The sequence below is a fragment of the Pithys albifrons genome, chromosome 2, assembly GCF_047495875.1.
Source record: "Pithys albifrons albifrons isolate INPA30051 chromosome 2, PitAlb_v1, whole genome shotgun sequence".
In the NCBI taxonomy this organism is placed as follows: domain Eukaryota; kingdom Metazoa; phylum Chordata; class Aves; order Passeriformes; family Thamnophilidae; genus Pithys; species Pithys albifrons.
The window spans coordinates 61,928,814-61,948,561 of record NC_092459.1 but is presented as its reverse complement, the minus strand read 5'-3'; the positions used below and the strand labels follow the sequence as shown (position 1 = coordinate 61,948,561).

Sequence of the window (19,748 nt, the reverse complement as noted above, 5' to 3'; positions counted from 1 at the left end):
TCTCAGAGAGCGGAAGTCCAAATCTAGGAATTCTTCTGAATACTATAATTACTAAAATCTGCACTTGGATAGTTGCTTACAGGGGAAAGCAAGTGTTTTCCTTGTTACAGTCAGCAGAGATGTGAGCAATTCCCATGGAAGTAAGAATTAATCCAGATTATTCTTTTGGGTGTGTCAGTCATTCTGCAAAGTAAGTGAAGAGTGTCCTGTTTTGGCATGATTCCTTATTTCACAAATTCAGCCTTGTTATCAAAATTGTTTTCCTCTTTCCTTTCAGTACAAGGAATTATGTTACATCATACTTAACAGAAATGTAGCAGAAAATAAAATCTTACTAACAAAGATTATTTTTCCCTTACATATTATGAAAATATTTTTCTCTTATATATTCACTTAATCCTTTTTTAACTTGTCAACCTGTGGTTTCCTTGCTCCTAACTTATACACTCAGAAAGAACCATTTCTTCCAAGAAGATGTTTTCTCTTGGTTGCTGTTTTGTTTGGGGTTTTTTTGGGGGAGGGGCAGTGTTTGTTTTGTTTTGCTTTGCTGGGGATTTTTTTATGTGGGGTGTTGGGTTTGTGGTGGGGTTTTTGTTTGATTGTTTTTGTTGAGCAAAGACAATAACTTTTGTCTTTGCCCTATTGAAAGGTAAAGGGTAATTGCTGCAAATTTTATAATGAAATTATTTGTAGAAGAGATTAGACAAAAGTATTATTGGTTAAGAGATAGTCTGTGTGGATCATAGTAATGGCCAGTTTGTTTAATACAAATACTGAAAATGCATTTTTCTGTGTAAGCAGATGTTTGCCTGCATGAAACAATTTCTTTTTTCCTTAAGATCCTCTCTAGAATGGCAAAATCCAAACAATAGGAAGGATGGCCTTCTAACAATCCGTAAGTATGCAGTGTAAACCGGAAGTATGATGCATTTTGTTATTTAAACTCATTCATACCATTTAGAGATGGGATTATGCGCCCTGCCCTCTTTCTCGACAGCTGTCTGAAGATGCAATTTAACGTAATTTTTGAGAGCTGCATTGATTGCTCAGACAAGAGTGTTCAATAAGCCATTCTCCGTAAGTTACGCTTACTCTTTCAGTTTTTTGCACACCAGTTGCAGGATATAACAAACATAATGTTTGAAAGACTTGCAGGAGCCAGAGTTAAAAAGCAGTTGTGGTGGTATTGCTAGCGATTTAAAAATTGAAAGCTTTTTTTAAATAGGAATTGACAGCATTTCCTAGGATTTTTTTTCCTTTTGAGATTAAGAGAAAGCGTCTAGACAAATTGGGATCTATTTTTGCCTCTGTCTTTCATAAATGATACCCTTTGGCTGACTGTTGAACAAAATGAACAACAATATTGACATTTTTTTGTAAACAGTACTTGTGACTTGTGGCTTAATTGTGGGAACAAACTTTGATGGTTTTCAACATCATAGTACTAACTCAACCAGGACAAAAGACTGAATACAGTTACCAGAATTGATTACTTGGTGAAAAAATATGATGACTACTGAGAGTCTGAATACCATTTTTTACTTTGGTTCCAGAAGTTGTGCTATCAAGGCATTGGAGCAAACTGAAAAACTTTGCTGCAGATCCAGTGATACGGTTTTCTCTTGAGTCTAGGGCCCCAGTATTTACAGATGTTTTTGTTTAACAAGTGGATCTTTATAAGGGGGAAAGTAGTGAAGCTGCTTTTTAAATAATCTATAAAGTCCTTTTAAAGTAACTGCATGTTCTCTCCATGAAATGCCATGGAGAACCTTCAGATATAACACCTGCCCCCCCAGCACCCATCCTCTTATCCTCCTCCCACAGTATCTCCAATACAAAAGAGAACTATTGGCAACAGCTGCTATTTTAGTAGAGTACTAATTTCTTTGTCCCCTCTACCTTTTGATTTTAATTAGAACAATCAAGCTTTTAGATATTCTTTATTTCTTTGTACTTTGTCAAAATTGGGTGGAAGGTTTGCACCGGTCTTTTGGAAGTTATGGAAAGAAGCTGGAAAAGGAAAAGTAGATGGACAGCATGGTGATGTACACTCTGGTCCTTAGAATATCCAAGACAAATGTAAAATGGTTGAACTTTGTTTCAGTTCTTGGTGTTTCTTGTGTGGTGGAATGGCCACCAGAGGATGTTGAGTGGTTTTTGTACACACGTCCATGCTGTAGATGTTTTAAAGTGAGGTGAAAATACACAAATGATATTTACTGTGAAATGTCACTAAGGTGCTTTTGTATGAATCATAGAATTGATTGGGTTGGAAAAAACCTCCGAGATCATCAAGTCCAACCCTTGGTCCAACCCCAGTCCATTTACCAGATCATGGCACTCAGCGCCACATCCAATCTCAGTTTAAAAACCTCCAGGGATGGTGAATCCACCATCTCTCTGGGCAGGCCATTCCAATGCCTGATTACTCTTTCTGGAAAGAATTATTTTCTGATATCCAACTTAGATTTCCCCTGGCAGAGCTTGAGCCCGTGTCCCCTTGTCCTGAGTGCCTGGGAGAGTATGTTTCCCTTACTTTGTCTCTCTTTAATCTTTTTAATCAGAGGCAAATAAATCATACTACTATTTACTTTACTTTTATATAACTTTATTTTTCCTGTTATATAAAAATAAATAAAACTGTTATATCTTTCTCATAGTAAAATTGATTTATATGGAATTAGTGTACAAGTGGACTTGGGTCCACAGAGATACTCAGATACCTAACTGCCTGATGGGCTCAGTAGAATTTCAGAGACACACCTTAAATACCAGAAGTACTTTTAGTGCTTTTTAGGCCTCATGATAACTCTTCTTTAAAGCGATCACTAAGTGAACTGTTCTTTAAAGTGATCATTTTATTCTTTAGAAGTGTAAGTTTCTTTTGCAAGAGATATTGATATAATACTACGTATCACAGAGAATGCCAGTAAGAATAACTGTATTTCAAAATTATTATATAGATATATACAAGCAAAGTAAAGTTTTCTTTCCTTGCGTGTAGAAGTGCAGTACAGTTCTGCTTTTTATGGGTAACTTGACTTTGCTTTAGGAGCTGTGAGAGACAGTTGCTGTTTTGGTAAATGGCCATGGTTTGCATATTAGATTAAGCTGCCTGCTGACAGTAATTATTCTAATTGAGAATGTAATTTAAAAAACACAAAGCAACAACGCAAATCTGCTTGTCCTAATTTATTTAACCTTTTTTTTTGAAATGAACATCAGTGTGTGTGAGGAAGACCAAGATGTAGGGGTGAATATGTTCAAGTACATAGCGAATTGCATTTGAATATAAGGAAGGAGGGTGTGCAATGGATGCATTTTGCTGTACTACCTTGTAGATAACACCTCCAAAGGTGATAGTGATGGACTTTTAGGTTACTGAGTTGATTACTGGGTTACTGGGCTTGCTCTAATTGATTGTAATAATGTGTTTATTGCATGGTTTCTTTTGGGATACTTTGTGGCTAGGAGGGACCATTAAATTGTTTAGTCTGCCATCCTTCACATTACTACAAGTCTTTATCCTGATAATGAACCTTTTGACTTAACTCACCAAAATGTAGTTTGTGCTTTGCTGAAGTGCATTTCCCAGAAGTATATCCATCATTTGTTTAAAGGCACTGAGATTGAGAAGACACTACTTTTTGTGCTTGTGTTGTTCTGATGTTTACTCCATTTTGTTGTTTGTATGGGAAAAGTACTTTTGCGTTATGATGGAGACTTAAAATTGATTCTGATGTTTTGGGTTGGTAACATGTTTTACAGCTGTAACTGTAAATAAAAAGGCATATATATGCACATGGTATATACAGAAGTCATACTCAGTCTTAATTCCATTTAATATATTTTTGGTTTTGGAGATTCTGCTATGACCTTTGTCATTTACTTGGGATGAGTAAATCTGGCACAGAAATGGCAAGTTGTTGGAAGGAACATCAAATTTTTATAGTAGTTCTGTCTTGTACAAACACTTCAATATAATTCTGTAAATTAATAATAATAATGTGATTATTTCTGCTTTTTATTAATTGCCTTTGCTCTGAAACCGCAGCACAGAGCTTTCATTAAACACTGTCAGAACACGAGTGCACAAACATCTGCTGTTAGACTTTAATAACTTAAAGTATTTGTTTTAGCATGTTCTGGTTAGATCTAGAATTCTTCTAGCTTGATTTTTTTCGATGTTCTACAAATGCTGTATATATGTCCATAATACTCATCAATTCCCACACTGAATGGGAACTGAAAAAACACTGCATTGGCCAAAATCCTGAATTGCTTTGCAGATTCCTGTGAGAGTGTTCTTTGCATCCAGGTTTTGTGTTACTGGAATCTGTCCCACATAGTATTAATAAGCCTCCAAATATGGTGATGTTTTCCCTTCTCCTTCATGTGTTGCTGTTGTCATGCTATTGCGTTAAGGTGCAAAAGTGATTTCATTGTGTATGTTTTGGTATACATTACTCTAGAAGTTTTCTGTGTGGTGTGGTTTGCTTTTGGTAGTGTTGTGTGTCCTCCCCCTACCCTGTTACAAAATTTCAGCCTTTCATAGGTAATCCTCTTTATTTTTAGTATGGTGACCTACATTTTTTGGCAAGGTGTGTATTTGAGAAGCTTGGGACTATCAGCAGTATCGTTGTCTTTATTTTAGAATTTAATTATAGAGTACAGCTCAGTATTGTGCTGGGATCGGTGCAGTATTCCTACCTTTCCTAGTTTCTTATGGTGATTCACTTAAAATCAGAATTTCTGTAGATAGTCACTACTTCTGGGAGTTTTTTGTTCAACTTAAGAACCTGGAATTTGACTGGGAAAAGTGCTCTGAGCTCTCATGTGCAATTGAATTAATGGTAATTTTGTGTTAAGTAAATCGAAATTCTGTATTTTATACATAATAAAAATACTATGCAAGGCCACCAAGTTGGGCAAATATGTTACTGGATGTTTCAGTTTGGTATGCAGATCTTGCATGGTTTTTGCTTGTCTGTGTCTGAATTCTTCAATCTCAAATCTTGTGGTAATGCTTTATAGGTCTTAGGGGTGTATTTTAAGGACAGTGTTTTGTAAGACACTTAGTTGAAACAATAGCAAGCCCTATGGACCACAACACCAGGAAACTGAGGAGAGTCTCCCTTGGTAGAGATTCTTGACTAATGCTCAGTATAGGAGGTTTCAAGCTGTATTTCAAATGCTGAGAAGAAAACCAAATACCGAGTTGCTCTGTAAATGTGTGTTGATTCTTGTTTTTAGTTGAATCAGGGCGGTGGTAGGATGTGATTCTATAAATAAAAGTGTGACCATAATGCATGCACACAGGGCAAGGGCAAATCAAGGCTCCCAGGCACCTTGCCCATTGTTTCTGGCAGTGTCTTTGACTTTTGCTGACTTTATTGTGCGTGATTTTGCAGCTTGATTTGTCTCTGGGTGTAGTGTCTGTTCCCAACCATATAACTGGGAATAGCCTGCGGAACCTGTGACACCAGTGAGATCTGGTACAGAACAGCTTTTAAAGTTGTTTTGATATGGGCCATTGTAGAGTTGAAAAGGAAAGGGTCATGCCAGAAAAAAGGTCAGGAGTTTTTGGATTAAGAACAAATGACTGATATGCCAGTGTGTTTGTAAACTGTGTTTAATCATTGCTGTGGACAATCATAATTTATCTGCCACTTAGGAAAAGGAACATGAAATTTCCTTCTCAGAATGAGCAATCTAGTGTGGGAGCTATTCATCAAAGTTTGAATGTCAAAAAGGTCATGGGAAGAGATTTGTAAAATTTTCATAATTCCAGAAATAACTCCTTCGGCATCCAGAAAGAAACTTGAGGGTTTAGGAAAGAACCTCAGTGTATCTGATACCATCCTGTGGTGGGGTGGGTCAGCTCTCTGTGATGGATGTTCTGTTCTGCAGGGCTGTGTGTTTTCACATACCTCTCCCTTCCACCCTGTGGGAAAAAAGGGGGAAGTAACACACATACATCTTGTGTGAGGTGGCAGAACTCATTCCCTTTGCTGCTTGTGTCTTTCTTGTTTTGATTTTGCTATTCTGTATGAAAACCAAGAGTATACTTTAGAGACCCTATATTAAACTTGCTGTTAATTAAGTACTTCAGATGGAATTCTCCCAGCAGGAGATTTTTGAGTTGGGAAGATTTAAAATGGAACTCTCACACAGAGGCTCCTGCTGTAACATGCTGTGCTCTCTGTGAAGGCTCTCCATAACTAAAATGTCAGAACAGCAAGGTATTTTTCAGCCTGTTTTTTAATATTTTTTCCATTCAAATGTTTTCTACCTTTGTTCAGTTTTCTAATATCCCCTAATTGTCCTTATTTCTAAACACATTCTATGTCAGAATGGTTTTCCTAGTGCCTTTTTTCAAGTTCTGACTCTTAAAGCTGTTTACATCTTATGATTGCAGATAAGGAAATGGATTTCAGAGATTTTTTTTTCCCTGGATTAAGTGCATCAAGATGCAGAATACTCAGTTGCATATTGTAGATGTCTGTGAACTACCCTTGGAAAATTCTGCTTTCAAAGACATTGGTATGAGAAATCAGTATTATTCCCTTTTTGCTCAGTCTTTTCTCCATTCTCCCAAAAGTTTAATTAATCTCTGATCAGTATTAAAGCAGACAATAGCAGAGAATATAAATGCTCGTTCTAAAGGAATAACAACCGGAATAACTCTAGTTTCTTTTCTTTAAAAACAATGTATATGGCATTTTCATATACAAAAAGTCATAAAATCATAGAATGGTTTGGTTTGGAAGAGAGCTTAAAGGTCATCTAGTTCCAGCACCCTTCCATTAGACCAAATTTCTCAAAGCTTCATGCAACCTGGCCAGGAACACTTCCAGGGATGGAGCATCAACAAATTCTCTGGGCAACTGTTCTAGTACCTCACCACCCTCACAGTAAAGAATTTCTTCCTAATATCTAGTCTAAATCTACCCCTTGTCCTGTCACTGCACGCCCTTGTAAAAAGTTCCTCCCCAGATTCTGGGATATGGCATTAACTGGAGCAAACTGATTTCAATTTGAAGTGTTTGTGGAAAAGACTCAGTTTACATAGAAAAAGCTGCCTGCAAAAATTCCCTGTGTTTTCCCTCTTCCTTTTTCTTTTCATGTCCACAGTATATACAGGTACACAGAGGAATAAGTGCAGTGTCAAATAAAGGAACACTTGCTACATAACTAGTAGGCCAAGATAAATCTTTTAGGGAAGTATTTGATTGCAACGGGCAACATTGCGCTACATAAAAAAGAAAAAAAATCTAAAAAAATTGCTTCTTAAAAATTCAGATGAGCATTGTGTGCATCTCTTCCTGCAAGTTTTTTCAATTAGCATTTAGGGTAAGACCTTGTTTATTGCTGATGTATCAAGATAGGCTGACAGCGGAGGCAATTCAGGAACGCTTTATGCTCTTCCCTTATTGTTATCACTGTTGGAGTAGAATCAGGGTGTAACAAGGTTTTTAAAATGTTTTCTCATCCATGATCTAAGGCTGTGGATATAGTTCATGCAAAATTATGAAGTTTTCAGAGTAAAAAATTTCATTTCAGGCATTTTGAGGGTAAGGAGCACAAGGAAGAAAAAGTCTGTTCTTCTGTAAGAATTGATATGTGGCTTCTGGTTTTTGATGTTTTCTCTTTTTCAGTAATACCTAGTGTTGCATTAATGTTTTAAATTTTGCCTGTTTGGTCAACCTTTTCATCTCTCTGCATCGAGTTTCATCTTCTATGTGATATTCTGTGCCATTTTTCCCTCTCTGTTTTCATAATCTAGAGTGCAGTCTGGCAATTTTGTTCTTCCTGTGTAGTATCTGATACTTGTAGTGAAAGACAGGCACAAATTTAGCAAAGCCTTATCTCAAAAATCGCTTTATAGAGGATTTGTGAATTTACAGTCATATGTTAATGCTGTATAAGTGTTCAGAGAGGACAGGTTTAATTGTAGTGATGTTTTGAAGTGCCTTGACTCTACTGGAAGTGGCTCCACAGAAGATGAAAACTGCTGTTCAATGGCTGACAGGAATTAGCAGAGCCCAGGAAGTGCTGTGTAATGGTTTTCTTGATGATTCATAACACATTTATTTTTAGCCAAGGGAAAAAAAATTGCTTCACAACCTGGTGCTGTTTTGAAATACTGTGAAAGAAATCAAAGGGTTTGTTTGGAATGTATCATATCTATTGCAAAGTAAAAATGTATTTAAATTCCCCAAGGAGAATTTATTTTTATACATTTGGTCTTTTTAATAATTCAATTCTTAATTTCACTTTACTGGATTTTTTTAGGCCAAAGGATAATATGACTTCTGTGACTTGTGGAGTTGCACTGACAGTTTTACTTCCTCTTACCTGTATCAATACGTCTGTGCAACAAAATTGCTACTTTTAAACCAATTGCTGATTTAGTTCTGATGAGAGAAAACAATTTCAAAAATTTTTCTACTGAGCTCTCTTTATCGGATGTTCTGTGAGAGAAGAGGCTTTGTAGCTTTGCTGTACTCAGGCCAGATATGTTTTTGATTCCTCAGTGTCCATTTGGATTATGATTAGTACCATGGTATGAAATTAGGACTGTAAAACCCTCTGTCAGAATGGACTTCCACTAATGTTCAGACTTCCTGGCTAGCTAATGTTACAAGTTGCATGGTTTTTGTATTGACTTTTCATATATTATTTTGTTCAGTGCATTTTTTGTCAAATTCCCTCTTGTGGAGGTTTAGGTCAGCTTTATATAGTTGGTTTAAAAAAACAAGCATGACTGTGGCACTGCTACTGCCAAATCATAGAATCGAATGGTTTGGAAAAGACCTCCAAGATCATCACGTCCAACCCTTGGTCCAACCCCAGTCCATTTACCAGATCATGGCTCTCAGTGCCATGTCCAATCTCAGTTGAAAAACCTCCAGGCATGGTGAATCCACCATCTCTCTGGGCAGCCCATTCCAATGCCTGATTACTCTCTCTGGAAAGAATTTTTTTCTGATCTCCAACTTAAATTTCCCCTAGCAGAGCTTGAGCCCGTGTCCCCTTGTCCTATTGCTGAGTGCCTGGGAGCTTTGACTTTTTTTTTTCTTTTATTCCTCAGATTTCTCCAATTCTTCTGCACAATAGCTAATGTCTTTGTCATCTGTCTTTTTCTTTAGAGATAAAACTCTGAATTAGATTTTGGATTGCTCCATAGCTAAATACGGTTATCTTTGAAACATTTTAAAGTTTGTTGAGACCATGAGGGTCAGAATACACCCATGTATGTGTGTGTGTACACTTGTGTATGTAAGAATGTATGCTTATAGATCTATGCATAAGTGTGTATAATATTCAGTCTTCAAAAATATGAATTTTGTTCAGGACATGAGGAGACATAAAGAAGTTCAGCCAATTTCTTTGGAGCTTTTGAGATTTACACATGCAGCTATTTTAGAAGAACTTAGAAATTGTTTTTATTCTGTGATTCTGCATGAGGGGATGGGTTTTAGTGCAAAACATCTTTCATTCCCTGTTTTGCCAAGGCAGTTGGCCTATTATGGTGAGCAGTCAAGATGCTTATAATGTCTTATACATAACTGAGGTCTCTCATCTCCACTGAAGTCCTGTAATCCTGGCAGTCCCCTTTGAAAGCTTTAATAGAAGACCAGTCTTAGTGTTTCTGTAGCTAAAAAGTTCTTCCACTTTGGATGGTATTTAACATAATGTGCTGTGCTGTGTTTGGTATATGCAGTTGCTGTGTCAGGTGTGGGATTGCCAGTTTTTCTTACTGTTTTGGTAGTAGCATGATGTAATGTTGTGCTGAGAGTGAAATTAGTGTTATTTATATTGAACATTTTTTTCTAAGCTCTTAGTAGTTGTATTTAGTAGTACCATGAGTAAAAATAACGTTTTGAAGTGGTTTGCAGGAAGCAAAGTGAAATATTGAGGAGAAATAATTACCTAATGGCTTACTGCTTTAAAATAATGGCTGCTATTATAGCTGGATTTTTTCAAATAGGAGTGAGACAGCACCAAGGAAATGTAGTAGCAGAAAAAAGACCTTAAATGCTGTTTGTGTTCTGTGTTGGCTGTCTGCTGGGGATGAACTTCATGCTTAGTGACAGAATATCAAAATGAGTGGCTGTAAAAATCCTTGCTTGCAAAGCCTTGGCAAAGATTGAATATGAAAATAGGTATCAAAAGAACAGTAAACTAACTAGGTCTGGGGGAAATACAAGATCTTTGTTTCAAAGAGTGAGGCTGCAGTTTCTTCAGCTGAGACTGTCTGATGTTTGGTTCCCATTACCAGAAGAGAGAGATGGTCTTTAATACACTCCTGCAGCTGTGGGTGTGGTACTTTTCTCTCCCATGCTCCGGTTCCAGTGCTTCATGGACCAGTCTCTGCTCTCCTCCACTTTGGTCCTGCAGCAGAAAGTGCCCTTGCCCAGCCCTTTTGCTGGCTGGGGAGCTGCAGGGGCTCCTGGGGAGGCTGGCACAGGGTAGGCAGTGGGGCTGCACAGCCCCGGGGTGTGTGGGCAGAGCAGGACTAATTGACTCCTTCTGTCACATGCAGTCCCACCTCTGTCTGTAATCTCTGTGCTTTTCATACTGCACAGCAGTCATTTTCCAAATACGCCCTGCATTCAAGTTCTAATTTTGCACAGCTCAAAACCTTATTGCTGGTCTCTCCTACCAAAGCTGCTCTGCAAGAGGTCAAATCTCCTCGATCTCTGCCCCATGTGCTTTTTTTTAGCACTTGCAGATTTTAGACCTCACCTTCTAAACATCTCTCTTCCCACTTGCACATTTTGGTGACTTAGAATTCTTTTTACTGGAGTTGGACTTCTTAGCCTTCATATTTTGCATAATACCTTATCAATATGCTTATTGTAACTTATAAATCCTCTGAATGAGTTTCTTACAAGCTGCACAAATCCTTTCTTGTGAAGCTTTCAGTACAAAATTTTAACACAATTTTCTGCCTCAACTCCTTGTTAATCTTTTTTTTAATCATATGCCTCTGTTAATCTGAGGATTAGTATTGGTTTCCTATAAATTAAACAATTTAGATGAGGATAGTTCTTTTGGCCAGAAATATTTAAATGTGCAGCTTTAGTATTATTACTAAAAGTTTCTTACAGGAAAAATTTTGCTATTTTTATACAAGTTAATCATTATTAAGAAGATTATTATTTAATATAAGGGAGCAGTTTTCAGGTTTTCAAGGGTTCATCAAGAACATATTTTATCTCTTAGCAAAAAAGTGTAAATTTAAATAATTGGAATTAAGTCTAGACCTCTCCTAACTCACTTTATTTGCTGTATATCAGAGATACTGACTTTTGTAGTTGTTCCTTTTGGGGTAATTTACAGGATCCATCACTCCTGTAGTCTGTTGCTTGGTTTATAATTGCGTGTATCTTGGTGTATATTGTGCATGATTTAGTTAATATTATGCATATGTATTGTGAATCAGTTAGCTGAGAAGATATCTATTTTTTTCTTCTCTATAAAATGAGAGTTAAATAGTTGTTTCCAGTGAAGATAAATTATATATCTGTTTCAATCAAAGTTGCTTCATAACAGTCCTTTTTAATAATTTAGGATCCTTTAGTGTAGTAGTAATCTAGGATCGGAAATCTGCTTTTAAAAAGTGTATTAATCTGAGACAAAAATCACTGAAACAGACTGCCAAAGAGAGGGTCAACACTTCATGTTGGCTTTTTGGCTTATGCATGGAAAATTTAAATTGCCAAGGCAGCTATGGTAAAAATGTGGTTGTGTCAGGAAAATAATTCTCTTCAGAAATTTCTCACTATTCTCCTCTAACATGTAAACTTTGTCTTTTAATTTTAGTGGGTCGTTCTGCTGTTGTAAGCTCCTGCTATGGTTTAGGTGAAGGTAAGATTTTTGGCAGTCCTGAGTAGAATAAGGGTTTGGGACACTGCAGGCCTTTTTACAAAGGGTGTGGGACCTTGAACAGTGTAAGCTGTGAATCTGGATGGGACAAGAAGCAGCAATTTCTTTGATAGTTTTGATCGTGAAGGAATCCAATTAAATATGTTTGCCACTTCATTTTAATTGATTTTACATGTTTTTGTAAATATAATTATTTCACCTCAGTTGACAAGTGAATGTGGAAAGAACAATGCTGAGAGATAGGACTTTCATTGTAGTTTGCCTTTTACTTTGTATTTCTCCAGTTCTTTCAAAATGCATTCTAAACCCCTTTTTTCTTTATGGTCCTTAAGACAAATTCAGAGTTCTGAATTGGTGTCACGAATGCACTTATTTATTGGTTGCTAGTCATATGGTAACATAGACTTCCATAGCCTTGTTACAAAAAACTTCGTACTTAATTTCCAGTTTAATATGCTGCTTTTTTCAGTTTTCTGGATTACCATTCCCACAGTAGAACATGGGTTTCTTTCATAAGGACATTTGCCTTCCATTGTTTTGTTTCTTAGCTTTTTCTTCATGTCTCTATGCTGATCTGTTGTTTCTTGGAAGCAGGGGCAAAACATCTGTTTGATGCTATCTTTGATTTTTTTATATGGCATGAATGCACATTTTTCTGGTTTGGGTGAGGTTTGGGTTTTGGTTGGGTGTGGTTATGTGGTGGGGTGTTTTTTTCGTTATTGGTCTTGTTTGGCTTTTTTGGTTTGTTTTTCAAATTAAAAAAGAGTGACAAAATTAATTTTGTACTAGTTCAAATGTTTGTTTGAGCAGTTCACTTCTTAAGCAAGCAAATCTTGACTTCCAGGATGTAAATGTCTTCCCTCAGCATTTCTGTTGAGCTTCTCTTCAGTCTTGATAATTTTCTTGAGGTTTTTATTAGTACAGTTAGTTTGGGGCACCTGCCACCACCCCCAGCCATATGATTTTTGTGCTTTTTGAGTTAAGAAGTGGCAAAACCCCCTTCAGATCAAGGTTTTTGTGTTCTCCAGTTCTACTCTCTTTATTCTTCCAAGTTGTTGGGGGAAATGGGGTGAGGAAATTCCTACTTTCTGGCAGGTTTATATCAAACTTTACTGTTAATAAGTTTATTAATATCAGGTTATTTCCTATGACTTGCTCCTTTGTAAAATCCTTCCTTTTATCCCAAAACAGATTTTAACATTGCTTCCGTGTTAGGTCAGTGCTTTTTCACTGAAGAAGTCTTAGTCTGTCAGCAATGCTGCTGTTCAGTGTTTTTTGTCTCTTTGTGAAGATATTCTTGCCAAGGTGATATTTTTGTTCTGTTATCCTCTGTTCATCTCCCAGCCCACTTATTGCAAATAGCAGTGATGTAACTATAATCTTTTTAAACCATCGTTTCCCTAACTCTGACCAAAGTTAATTCTGCTTTATCCAAGGAATCAATATTTCTAGTTGGTAAGACATTACTAATACACTTCAGTATCTAACTGGCTTTACTTTTGTTTTACTTTTCTGAATACCATCAACCCTTCAGCCTTGATTTGGATGTTCCACTATATTTTTCTGCAGTATCTTTAACGTGCTGAATTTAATATCCAGAATCGTTATTTCTAATTTTTCACATTTTGTCTTCCAGGCTTCATATATTCAAGCGCATATGCCTATTGTTGCTCTCTAACCTCTCCTGAAAGATGCAGTTCAGGTTCAGTTCTTTGATGAATGCTACTGCAGTGACTACAGCTTCTGTCCTTGTTGTATCCTCTGCTGTCCTGGTAGCTGGAGAATCTTCAGCTCTCTGCTGTGTATCCAGCTTCTCATGGATGTGAAGACAAAAACTCCGTTATTACTCTCTTGGACTCCAGGATCCAAAATCTTCTGGAGTAGTGACTTCATGAGAAAACAAGTTTAAGTTTAAGCTTGTACACAACAGGGAGTTTCCCTATTTCCTTCCTAATGCTTCTGTTAGACATTTTTTCTTTGATTTGTAGAATTACACATAAATTAGCCTGAAGTGGATTGGTTGGTTGATTTACCTATAAAGTATAGTGCCACTTCAACTTGCTTAAAATCCTGCCTTTGATTAAGACAATGCAATTCTGAATGAGAATGAGACATGATTAAAATCCAAAGTGCGAGGTGACAGCATCTTTCCATTTTGCTTTGTTAGACCAAGTAAGAAATGAGAGCCAGAGGAATTGTTGCTAAAGTTGAAATAATATAACAAAAGTAGTTTGAGTGTCATATGTATAACATATAAGGATTTTATGAAGGGTGTTTTTGTACACCTTGTCAAGATGGCACTTGCTGGTTATTTGCGTTGTGTTGCCCCAATTTGCTCATTATCATGTCATTTGACAAAACAGTAGTGGTGGTGTGCAGATAGTTGCTAGGAATGCTTTAAATTAAAAAAGAACCTTGATAACTAAGGATTGTTTATCTCTTGGATGTTTGCATTTCTTTAGGGATCTTATTTTTCTTTTCTGAAGCTTGAGGCTGTACAAGGACTTGTATTTTTGTATGGCGTTCATCATTCACTGTACTGTTGGGGTTTGGTGGGTTTCTTTTTTCCCATTTCAGACTTTGCCATTGATTGCACAGTCACAGAGTGAGCTGCAGGGCAGAGAGGGAAATGTACTTTCTGTCACTCAGAATTTGCTTTTGTTGGAGAAGGAAGCCGTGCTGAAAGGAACAAAAATGAAGCATTCAGTCAGTGCTGCATTGAAAATGCCTTCCCCCCAAAAAATGATTCTTCTCTCCTATTACAGGTTTGTAACACTGGAATATAGTTCTTTCCTGCCAGATTGAGAGGTTTGAAACTACCGAGTTTTATGTCTTCTGTATAAAGAGCCTCTCAGGTGTAGTCTCTGTAGTTGTTTCTCTGTTGAGCAGAGGGAATGGTCCTCTGGCTGGAGTCCGCAGCGTTGGAGCGCTGAAGTATTTGTTTGGTGCTAAGGTAGTCTTGTTACCTAACTAAGAAGAAAAAAAGTTGCTTGCATTTTTATTTATAAGAACTGATTATCACGATGCTTACCTGGACAGCTGTCTTCTAAAAGTTTAATTTCACCATGAACACAAGGCGTTGTTTTTATGGCTGCTGTCCATATGTCACAGCTGATGTGCACAGCGGGGAGAAGGACCAGCAACACTCAGGACTATGCAGTACTGAAAATGGGGATTAATTTGCTCACAAGGAAGAGGCATGAACTAAGTGAAGCTGTTAGTTTTGCAGGAAGGCGTTTTGGTGTTTCCCAGCTCAGAGGATCAGTAAGCTTCACTGCCTACTCCATTGTAGTCCCACTCCAGCGTTGGTCCTTTTCCAATTTAGAGGTGTGTGTGTCATCTTAAAGATGGCACTGGGCATTAGGATTAGGCTCCTGTGGTTCATTTTGTTTGCTGGAACTTAATCAACTCATCCAAGCCTTGGGAACAAATACAGATTTGTCTGGTTTCTTAAGTAAAGATTTCTAATTGTAGATGCCACAGAGACTGACTTGGAGATGTGCTTTTCTTGCAAATAAAAGGCACAAAATGCCTGATGTCTGTATTCAGGATTTAAAGAAAGAAAACAAAAAATAAAGGAAGTTTGACAATGTAGTAATGCTTTTACTCATAGAATCATAAGATCATTTTATCATTTACTTACACTTAGAAGTCATATAGTTATTGAAGTAAGATATTCTGTAATAAGGAGAATACCTATCAACTCTAACAATTTAAGTGTTGCTCTGTCCCAAGAAAATTTCAGTTCTACTAAGTAAATTCATCTTACGGCAAATATTTTTGCTTGATATAGGAAGACCTTGCAGACTAAATGAATTTTATATTAAGTAGGAGCAACTCTTATACAAGATCTACACTTTATTCATTTTCTGGGAATCAGAGGACTTCTATGTAACAAAGTCAACAACAAAAGAAAGGAGAAGAGTAAAACTTCCCTTGTTATGATGGTAATGGTAGAATTTGCTTTGTACACATCTCTGCAGATGACCTGACCTATTTTAACTTAAATAATTATGTTTTGAAGAGGCTGAATGAAATTGGTATTTCTGTTTGAAAAAGTTTTGCCTTCAAAATTCTGTAGAGTTCAAGAGTAAAGTGTTTAAGGGACTAGGGATTTTTATATGCTGTGGATTGTTTCTTTAACCAGTCATCTCGATTATAATGGGTTGCAAGTACTGCTTAATAGTGCCTGTTCATATTGTCTGTGAATGTCTGTTGCTTTCCTTTAAAGTTCGGTGTTATTGCATGTACTTACTGTGCTGGAGTCAGTCCTATGGTGTGCCTTAAATGGAGGTATCTGATTTTCCCCCCAAAATATTTCACAGTTCTTCTCTGTGGTAGCTGTCTTTATAGTTTAACTAAAGCTTATTTTAGATCTTTGAAAGCTGATGATCAGCTATTAACAGCCTACAACAACAGACAGACAAATCTAAACAGTGAAAACCACTGATTTTAAAAACAGCCAACCAACCATCTCACTTCACTTTAGCATGTTTTCTGCGCTTCCTTTTCTCCTTGGGAGGGCATCAGTCTGGTCAGTTGCCTCACCCTCTGGAACATTTGTGTCAGCACAAGGCAGGAGTGGAAATGACTAGGCTGGCTGGGAGGAAAAGGAGCTTCATTTGGCACCATCAGCAAAATGTTACTCTCAGCATGGAGGAAATTACTCCGGTGTGTATGGACTGCTGTTACTCTTCACAGTAGCAAGTAGGTAATATCTCATTGCTTCAAGGCTCAGATACTGAAAGTCAAGGGCTTTTTTAAAATGAAGTTACTTTTGTGGAACGTACATGTTTTCATTATCATTCACTTCACAGAAAAAAGGAGAATCCATGTATCTCAAGTGTTCTCAAGAAACTTTCTTCCCCCAGAACTTTGAAGTACTTTTCTCAGTTACTGTCTAAAGAGTTGCAGACACATGCTGATGGTATTTGGAAAGAAAGTATTGATAATATATTTGTCAACATCAAGTTCCTATTAAATATGTTTGAAAACCAGTTAAGTTCGTGTTTGAAGCTGTATGGCATCATTTTATAAAATAAGATTAAAATGTATAAAAGACAAACCCTGTCTCTTTAGGAGAAGCTGAAATACTGCTGGTTTGATAAATTTTCTTTATTTTTTGTAACCACAGTATTATTTTAATGAGAAAACTAATAATCAGTATAGTAACATATGGAGTTACTATTTTAGTTTCTCCTCCTCTTTTTCCACCTATTGTATTGTTTAAGCCAAGCAGTGTATCCTGTTAGTAATTATTTGTATTTCAGCATTACCTAGAGATTCCAGCTGATTTGCTTGATGCTTAAACAGTGTTTTTGTACAGTAGAGTCCAAGACACTCATCAGTGTTCATTGGCAGCAAAAAAATCCCCAATAAAAATAAATCACTGGGTGGAATTTTTATATTCGTACAGAATTTGGCACATAATTCTGTCTCGAATGTGCCCGGGATAGGTGTACACTCCAAACAAGCAGAGGGATAGTAGAGAGGTGAATTGCCTTTGCTCAGGGTCATGCAACAGATTGTGAGCTGATCCAGGAAGGCAGCTTTGCTGATTCCTGATCTCCTGTCCTATTCACTGAACTGTTTCTGACCTTTGTTGCAATGGACCTTTCTTAGGTGGAGCATCTCCTTTTTGAAAGAAAATAAAATACTATTTCATCAACCAAAAATGAAGTCCAGTGCATGTGTTCACTGTCCTTCAGAAGAGACAAAAGAAGCAAAGATGGGTTTTGTATTTAGCAAGAGCTGAAGGATAGAATATTGTTTGTGCACTACTGTAGATCTCCAGAGATTCTTTCCTGAGCCGAGAAAGGCTGAGGAAGTAAAGGCATTGGCACGGTGTCGAAGCAGCTGCAGAGCATTGGCTGAGCTACAAGTGTGTGAGTGCAGAGCAGAGCAAAAAATAAGGAATGCCGCTTTGTTGATTTGAAGGAATAAATAGCTTTAGCTAAGTTTAGAGTGAATATTATAATGTCGTGTACAAAATAGGGGTGAGTGGACTGTAGGGTTGCAGTGTAGCAGATAAATAATTAGGAGTTTTACACTATATATTTCCAAGTATTTTCCAGTACAATCTAGACACTTCCTTATACCAGTTTGACTTTATAGGCCACCTCTGGCCAGTAATGCTGCCAGAGCCTTTGTTTACCCTTCACTTACTCCTATTGACTTCCTTGGCATAGAGATTTCTTTCTTTTTTTATGAAGTATTTTGTGAAGGACAAATACACCTTCAAATTATGAATTTTTAAATTGTGTTTATAGGTTGAAGATTTAATTTAATTCTTCAGTACTGTATGAGAAGCACCTTCACAGGTGTTTGGTCAGAACAGTGTGCCAGCTTTTTGCAAAAATCAGTAAGGGAAAACAAAGCAAAACTCAAATCTGTTGCACTGGGCATCAAGTAGTCATTGAAGAAATATTAAAAATAAAATAATAAAGGATTTGGTGCTGTTCAACTTTCCCTCTTAAAAGTGTCTCCTTTTTTGGTGAATTTTGATTCATCTCTTAAAATTGTATCATATATTGTTCTATTGCAGTTTTTAGTATAACTGTCATAAACATGCTTTTCTATGATTTTTTTTCTTTATGCACTGATGCTCTTGACTGTGGCAATGGTAACTGGGCTTTGAGGAAACTCCTGCTTGAAAGTGAACAGTAAGAACACAGGTGATTCCATTTATAGTCCTCTGTTGTGAAAGGTGCTCCTTTTGTTAATTTTTGTATCTAGCTAGATATTGCAAGGAAGCACCTATTGTGGACTCATTCCTACATGTGTTTTAATTATTTTTGTCAGTTGTATGTATGTTTCCAGAAACAGAGAGAAGGGTTTAATGGAGTAGGAATTAATGAGACTCTCTCAAAGGTTGGATTTACTTTGGCCCTAGGTTCCATTATAATCAGTGCTAATCATGTCCACAAATGCTGTTTTTTTTCCCGGGACCTTATCCTAGTGTAGGACAGACTTGCAAAACAAGTGTTTACATTTCTTTTAGGTTACGGATCAAAATGCAACTGCAGATGCTATGAATAATTATTTCTGCTGTTGAGAAACAGCAGAGTGTATTCGTGTTCAAAGAGGGAGATTTGTGCTTTCCTGAGGGTGCTCAGAGTGAGTTGATCATACTCTCTGCATAGTGCATGAGCCTGAAACACAAGCCTGGCAGTTATTCCTGGCTGGCAGATGTGGGCTCTTACATTTTAATGGCTTTTCACTGTTCTAACAGACTGAAAAAATGCAGAGAGCTCTTCTCTTAGTATTTCTCAGTGTGTGTGAGGAGTTGGACACCAGTTATAGGGCGCATATACATTCATGGCTATGAATTTTAATTTGAGAATAGTTGCATTAAAAATCTGTTGGGGAAATGGGTGCAGGTATGATTATTTGCCATGCTGCTTGCTATTCTAAGGTTCGTGGATTTTCTGAATGGAATAACTGCACTCCTAGCTCTTGCATTTTTCACTTCTGTTCCCTCCAGCCCTAGTAATTTCTGCATGTTTTAAACAAGGTTGTTAGTATGTATTTGGGACATAGGATATGAATGTTGTATTGCAATTCAGGACAAAAATTTAATGTTTACTGTTTCAATTAACATAAATTTAGTATAGGAGTTCCTCTGTAGATTTGAGTTTGGGTTAGGATAATGTCTAGTTTTTATAAGTCGTGTAGTCTTCAGTCCTTTTTTCATCTTTTCACCAAATTTTGTTAGACTCTTCTGTGTTCTAACCTAGTAAGCTTTGACTTCATGGGCAGCATAGAAATGTGTCCAACAAAGCGTCAAATATGAGAAAACAATGGAAGTCTAGTAGTGAGAATGATTTGGTTTATTGTTTTAATAAGGGCTTTAA

The 19,748-nt window shown here is 36.9% G+C and overlaps 1 protein-coding gene across 6 annotated transcripts in view; it reads left to right on the top strand.

Annotated features, from left to right (window-relative positions):
- ZDHHC14 (zinc finger DHHC-type palmitoyltransferase 14) overlaps positions 1-19,748 on the top strand; it is a 98,307-nt gene that overhangs the window by 23,747 nt on the left and 54,812 nt on the right. Inside the window, exon 2 of one of the 6 annotated variants that reach the window (XM_071549254.1) lies at positions 840-895. The exons of the other annotated variants lie outside the window; for them this stretch is intronic. The gene's annotated coding sequence lies outside the window, so the exon portion shown is untranslated. The remainder of the gene's footprint in view (positions 1-839; positions 896-19,748) is intronic. 6 annotated transcript variants of the gene reach the window in all.